Raw genomic sequence first — 6,272 nt, forward strand, 5'->3', positions numbered from 1 at the left:
ACAGGCACAGACGTCTCTACCAGCCAGGAAGCCAGCACTTAGAGCATCTTGGCCCTGTCAGGGCAGTGCAAACCTGCATCATCTCAGGTTTGGCTATAAACGCTCTGAGAGCAGAGGAGGGGACATTGATTTAGTCAGGGTGCTGGAGAGGGCTTCCCAGAGGAGGTGCCATTTGAACTGTGTCTTGAGAAACAAGAAAAGACAACACAATGCCCACAGACCCACGCACGTGTGCACGTACACGCACAGCTGGGAAGGCACCCCTGGAAGGATGGTCTGGCACAAGTTCCTCCCCGTTCCCACCCCAAGCCCACCCCCGCACATACATACGTTTGTCACCAGGACCTCAACGTCTCCTACATCTCACCCTTGCAGACACTTTTTTCCTGAAAACCTTACAGGCCCACTCTCAAAGGCGCTGCTCGCCAGGTGGGATGACCCTGAGGACGGCAGGCAAGACATGTTGCCAGCAAGAAGGACCTCCGCTCTCTGCTCTGAGGAGAGCCTCTGCTGTCCCCAACACAGGGTCCCTGAAGAGCTACTTAGAGCTACTCCATTACTAAGAATCCTCAGCTTTTCTTCTGGCTGCTTCCCCAGATGCACCTTGGGGTTCTTTACACTCCTTTGAGATCCTTTGAGGGCTCATTTATGAATTCATTCATTCAATAGTTGCCAGGTCCTATGCTGGGTGAAAACAGAGACCAGTGGACAGTTCCTGACCATGGGAAACACCGAGACATTTGGGGATATTGGCTCTCTTAGCAGCTGGTTACATCACAATGAATTAAGTGTTAAATGAGGGTGGATGTGGTAGAGGAACAGAGTAGGAACAGAAAGTAGAGACAAGCAGGTAGCCTCTAGTAAGAATCTTGAAGGAGTTGGTCACGAAAGGGGAGTCAAAGAAGGATACTCCAAGCTGAGGAAACAGCAGATATGAAGACCCCAAAGTGACAGAAAGTAAACTTGTGCCTTCATGGAACCGAAAGTGCTCACAGGGAGAGGCCAGAGTTGAGACAGGGAAAAGGCAGAGGCAGGTCTCCAAGGGACCTCATTTGGAATTTATCCTGAGGGCAGTAGGGAGCCATTGAGGAATCTAACTGGTGGAAGGGTACAAAGACATCTGTATTTAGAAAAGCCAGTCTGGGCCTGCAAAATGGATAGGAGGGAACAAGACTTGAGACAGGAAGACTTGTCAGGAGGCCATGAGGGCTGCTCAGAGGAGACATGACATGGCCTGAACTGAGGCTGGGACTGGGATGTGAGAGAAAGCACAGGAGTGGAGACAGTTGTGCCAGATAAAGTGTAGGTGCTGACAGTACAGTGGAGAACCTCAAGGGCACAGTTCTTACCCTCACACAGCTTAAAATCCACTGGGGAAATGGCCATTAGACAAAGAAACAAGTGAATAAATGGTGAGAAATATTGTAGGAAAGGTAAAGGGTGCAATGAGAGATGATAATGGGGTATAAGAAGATGCAGAAAGGAGGATGCAGAGTTTCTGCACTGAGGAAACCAACTACACATATGAAGAGGGCTCAGGAGCTAGTGTGCAATTGGAAAAAGGTGTCCCTTCTTTCCTGAGGACGCTGCTCTACACCAGGGTTCATAGCTAGGCAAGCAGAGAGCAGGCTGGACTTCAGCCCCCACTGACTTTCTTAGCCAGGTGCATTTGTTCAGTGAACAACAGGCACAACTGTTCACAGAGCCTTATGTATGGATGCCCTAAGGACATGAGGGGAAAGGGGGAGCCAAGGCTGACTCAGGCTCTGGTTTGGTTCAGAGTGGACGGTAATGCCATCACAGAGATGGAGACATCAGAAGAATAAGAAGCAGGTATGGGGAGAGATTTAGTCTAGGACACTTCCGGTTATAAGTGATAGAAACCCAGTTCAAAATAACTTCACCCCCTGAGGGTGTGTTAGAAGAACAGGTGACAGTCCTTATATGGAAGCAGCACTACAGGCACCACAACATCCATGAGCTTTGACAGCTGGGACTGGAGCCTGGAGCCCCTCTTATCCTCCCACCTTTCCCTTGCTTGCCTCTATTTAGTTTACTCTCTCTGAGTCCGTATTGGTTTTCTCCAGCAATTCAGGGATAACCTTGGAGCTCACCATTAAACTCCAGTTTGAAAATTCCCAGAGAAGAACCCTCATTGGACTAGCTTAAGTCCCGAGTCAGGATTTGAACCCAGGCAGAGAGGCTTTAGGGACGGCACTCTTAGCTACCTTACCTTGTACCGCCACACGGGAAAAAAGAAGACTGAGAGAAAGTCAGGAGGGAGGGGAGCAGCTGGAGATTGCATCATTCCATGGATGGCGGGGTTTGAGGTCCCCTCCTGGCCCATCTCTCACCTCAGTCCCCTGGATTTGGGGGTGAGAGGAGCAGCTAGCTGAGGCCAACTCCATTTGCAACGTAGCTGAAATGACCCTTTTTCTTGGAGCCATTTTCACCTGGGCTGGATCTAAGGAAACACGGCCCATGTCTACACACGCGTGCTCATACAACGGCGCACGTGAACCCACAGCGTTAAGACCAAGGGCTGATGCATCTTGAAGGCAACAAAGTTTAAGCTTAGGTCCCTTGCATGAGCCCCTTCTAAGGCCCTGGTCCAGTCTCCTTCTTAATTTGCCAGGGTAAACTATTTTAGCCAATTAGTTATGACCATTGTCCCTTTCTACTCTGATTTCCCCCTTCTGGAAGGTAGCGTTTATGGGCGTGTCCAATCTAAAGGTATACATTTTGTTTCGGTTTGGTGGAATATGTTTTAAATAAATAGAATAGAAAACAGAAGCAATAATAATGAACAATGAAATAAATTAAAATGATCTGAATTGAAAAGACAGTTGTACCCAAAATATCTTTAGATCATACCATAAAGCGACTTATCAGAAGAAAGAGGTAACTTTTGAATGGAATTATTAAAAAGACTCCTGCATTGTTGGATAATCCAGTCAATGAAGAGTAAATTATATGAACACATTGGAAAGAGACTTTACCTCTTTTGCTTAACGAAATACTGACATCGACGGAGTAAAATCACAAGACCTCGACATCAACCAATCTTTGAATGAACACTGTCAACTTAAAAAAATTTAAAAATAATCACCACAGAAGAAAACTCAAAAAACCTTGAACTCTTACAGCCCACAAATGAAACAGACTTGATAGAGTTTCCCCCAAATTTGACACCAATCCTAAAATTGTACAGGACGTTTCCAAGACAGTGCTGAGCCCGAAAAAAAGCTTCCCTAAATTATGAGTGATACAAAACAAGTCTTGATCACCACACTGAAGGAAAGACTAAACTCTCCGAATGACCTCTCAATTCTCCGTATAGAAAATGATATTATAAAACCACGGTCACGTGAAGAAGCAATTAAAGAATACGCGGCCTGCTACGGTAGAAAAGAGTGGGCAAGACTGAACAAAGGCCAGAAGAAAAGAGGGAGGCAGAAGGCTGAGGAGACGAGGAGGTGCCAATGTTGAAGGGCTAGCTGATTCTAGCTCGGTGTTTTCTAATCTATGAAACACTTAAAACATCTGCACACAACTCACTACGATCAAAGGAAACACATGAAAATGTGAGGTTGTGTAATATTAGTGTTTATATTATACAGGGTTGCTTTCATATAGTTAATTTTTTTTTTAGACATTTAACAGCAAGTTTTAATTCAGGCAGAGCCTTCCCAGGAGCAGGGGTAAGTGAGTCCTAGAGGATGTGAATACGTAATTCCTGCCCTCTCAGCCTGGCTATGCCACTAGCAGCCAGGCTCTGGCATTTGGGAATGTGACTTAACCCGTCTGGATCACTGGATTAGTGAATTTAAAAGGTATGTACCAATTCTGAAATTCTTTAGTAATCTGCTTAAAGCATTTCAGAGAAAGACAAAGATAATGAAGTAGGTCTTTTACAGATAAGAGAACGGGGCCCATGACAAACTGAGATTTTTCTCAGCATAAGCAAATCATTTGTAACCTGGTTTACAGATCCTTCTTTACTTTTCCCAAATTTTATTGAGATATATTTCACATACCATAAAATTCAGCCTTTTAAAGTGTCGAATTCAGTGGTTTCTGCTATAATCACTATGCTGTGCAACGTCACCACTACTGTCTAATCCAGAACAGTTGCCCAAAAGAAACTCTTACCCATTTGCAGTCACCCCCTGTTCTCCCTCCTCCCCCAATCCCCTGGCAACCATGAATTATTTTCTGTCTCTATGGATGTGACTATTCTGGACATTTCATGAGTGGAATCACACACTGTGTGGCTTTTTGTGTATGACTCCTTTCCCTTGGCATAGTGTTTTCAAGCTTCATCCATGTTGTAGCATGGATCGGGACGTCATTCCTCTAGCTGGAGAATAGCGCGTTGTATGGATACATTGCATTTTGTTTATCCATTCATCAGTTGATAGATATTTGGTTGTTTCCATTTTTAGCTATTATGAATAATACTGTTATGAACATTCAAGTACACGTTTTTGTGTAAACATATGCTTTTAATTCTCTTGGGTATATACCTAAAAATGAAATTGCTGGGTATATCATAACTCTATGTTTAAATTTTTGAGGAACTGCCAACGTCTTCCCCAAAGCAGCTGCACCATTTTGCATTCCCATCAGCAATGTCTCAGGGTTCCAATTTCTCTGCATCATCGACAACACTGTTACTGTTTGTCTTTTTATTCTAGCCCTCCTAGTGGGTGTAAAGTGGTATCTCATTGTAGTTTTGATTTGCATTTCCCTAATGACTAATGATGTTGAGTATCTTTTCTTGGGCTTATTGGCCATTTGTATTTCTTCTTTGGGGAAATGTCTATTCAAATCCTCTGCCCATCTTAAACTTAGGTTATTTATTTATCTTTTTACTGTTGAGTTTTGAGAGCTCTCTATATATTCTAGATACTAGACTCTTACCAGATATGTGACTTGCAGATGTTTTTTTCTCATTCTACAGTTTGTCTTTTCACATTCCTGATATTGTCCTTTGAAGCACAACTTTTTTTTTTATTTTCATGGAGTCCAATTTATCTATATTTTTTGTTGCTGTCGCTCGTGTTTTGGGCATTATGTCTAAAAAACCATAACCTAAGCCAAGTAAGAGTATTATAGCTTTAGCTCCTACATTTAGATATTTCATCTAATTTTAGTTGATTTTTCTATATGGTGTAAAGAAGGGATCCAACTTCTTTTTTTTTTTTTTTGCATGTAGATATCCAGTTGTCCCAGCACCTTTTGTTGAAAGGGCTATTCTTTCCCCCATTCCCCTTTGAACTTTCTCGGCACTCTTGTTAACTGCCCATAAATGCATGGGTTTATTTCTGGGCTCTCAGTTCTATTCCACTGATCTACGTGTCTATCCTCATGCCAGTACCACACAGTGTTGACTACTGTAGCTTTGTAGTAAGTTTTGAAATGAGGAAGTGTGAGTCCTCCAGCTTTGTTCTTCTTCAAGATCGTTGTGGCTATTCTGGGTCCCCTGCATTTCATGAATGTATCTTTAAGTAGCCCTGTCTTGGCGGTATTCTAAGGAGCCACAATATGGGAGCTGTAAGTTGGCACGGAAATTTAAGGCAGGTTCTTGAGTGTTGGTGCACAGAAAAAAACACTTATATGGGAGGATGGTGATATTTTCATTTCCAGTCATCTTTGATGCAGTCTTAATAAACTGAACATCCTTCTGTAATTGCAAAAAAAAAAAAAGTTGCAACTGTTTTTGTTGGCTTCCAAGTAAATATAACCTATTCAAAAGGCTTATGTTGCTGTGTCAGGCAGTTAGTAAAATACTAAGCCATTTTTTTCTGGATTTTTAAAGGTTTGTAGTATTTGTCAGCTTTCTAAAATTTACATTTGTTCCTGATGTTTAAGTCTACATACATATTCACATTTGTGCCTAACTTTCCTTTCTTTTTTAAAGAAGTTTAACCCCCCAAATATCTAAAGTCAGGCCTCACACAACCTGGACCCGCCACTATACACTGGCAACCGGGCTTACCTGCAGCCTGCCTCACACACAGGTGTTTGCCAGGAGAACCCACAAGACTCCGAGCAAAGGCATTGCAGCCCTTGGAGTAGCCACACATCTTCAAGGTGCTTCCAGACAGAGAATTCAGTGGCCTCTGCCCAGTCCTTCTGGGAACACTCTTACAGAAGTGCCTGCTCCCACCCGCCCTCCCTACACGTCAGCGTCTCTGCGCATCCACATGCATCCTTCACGGCAGCCTTCATCATTTCCTACCTCCCCACTTCACTCAACCGGCACGAGA

Source organism: Ursus americanus, chromosome 24 (genome assembly GCF_024610735.1).
Source record: "Ursus americanus isolate L20-20 chromosome 24, mUrsAme1.1.p, whole genome shotgun sequence".
Classification (NCBI taxonomy): domain Eukaryota; kingdom Metazoa; phylum Chordata; class Mammalia; order Carnivora; family Ursidae; genus Ursus; species Ursus americanus.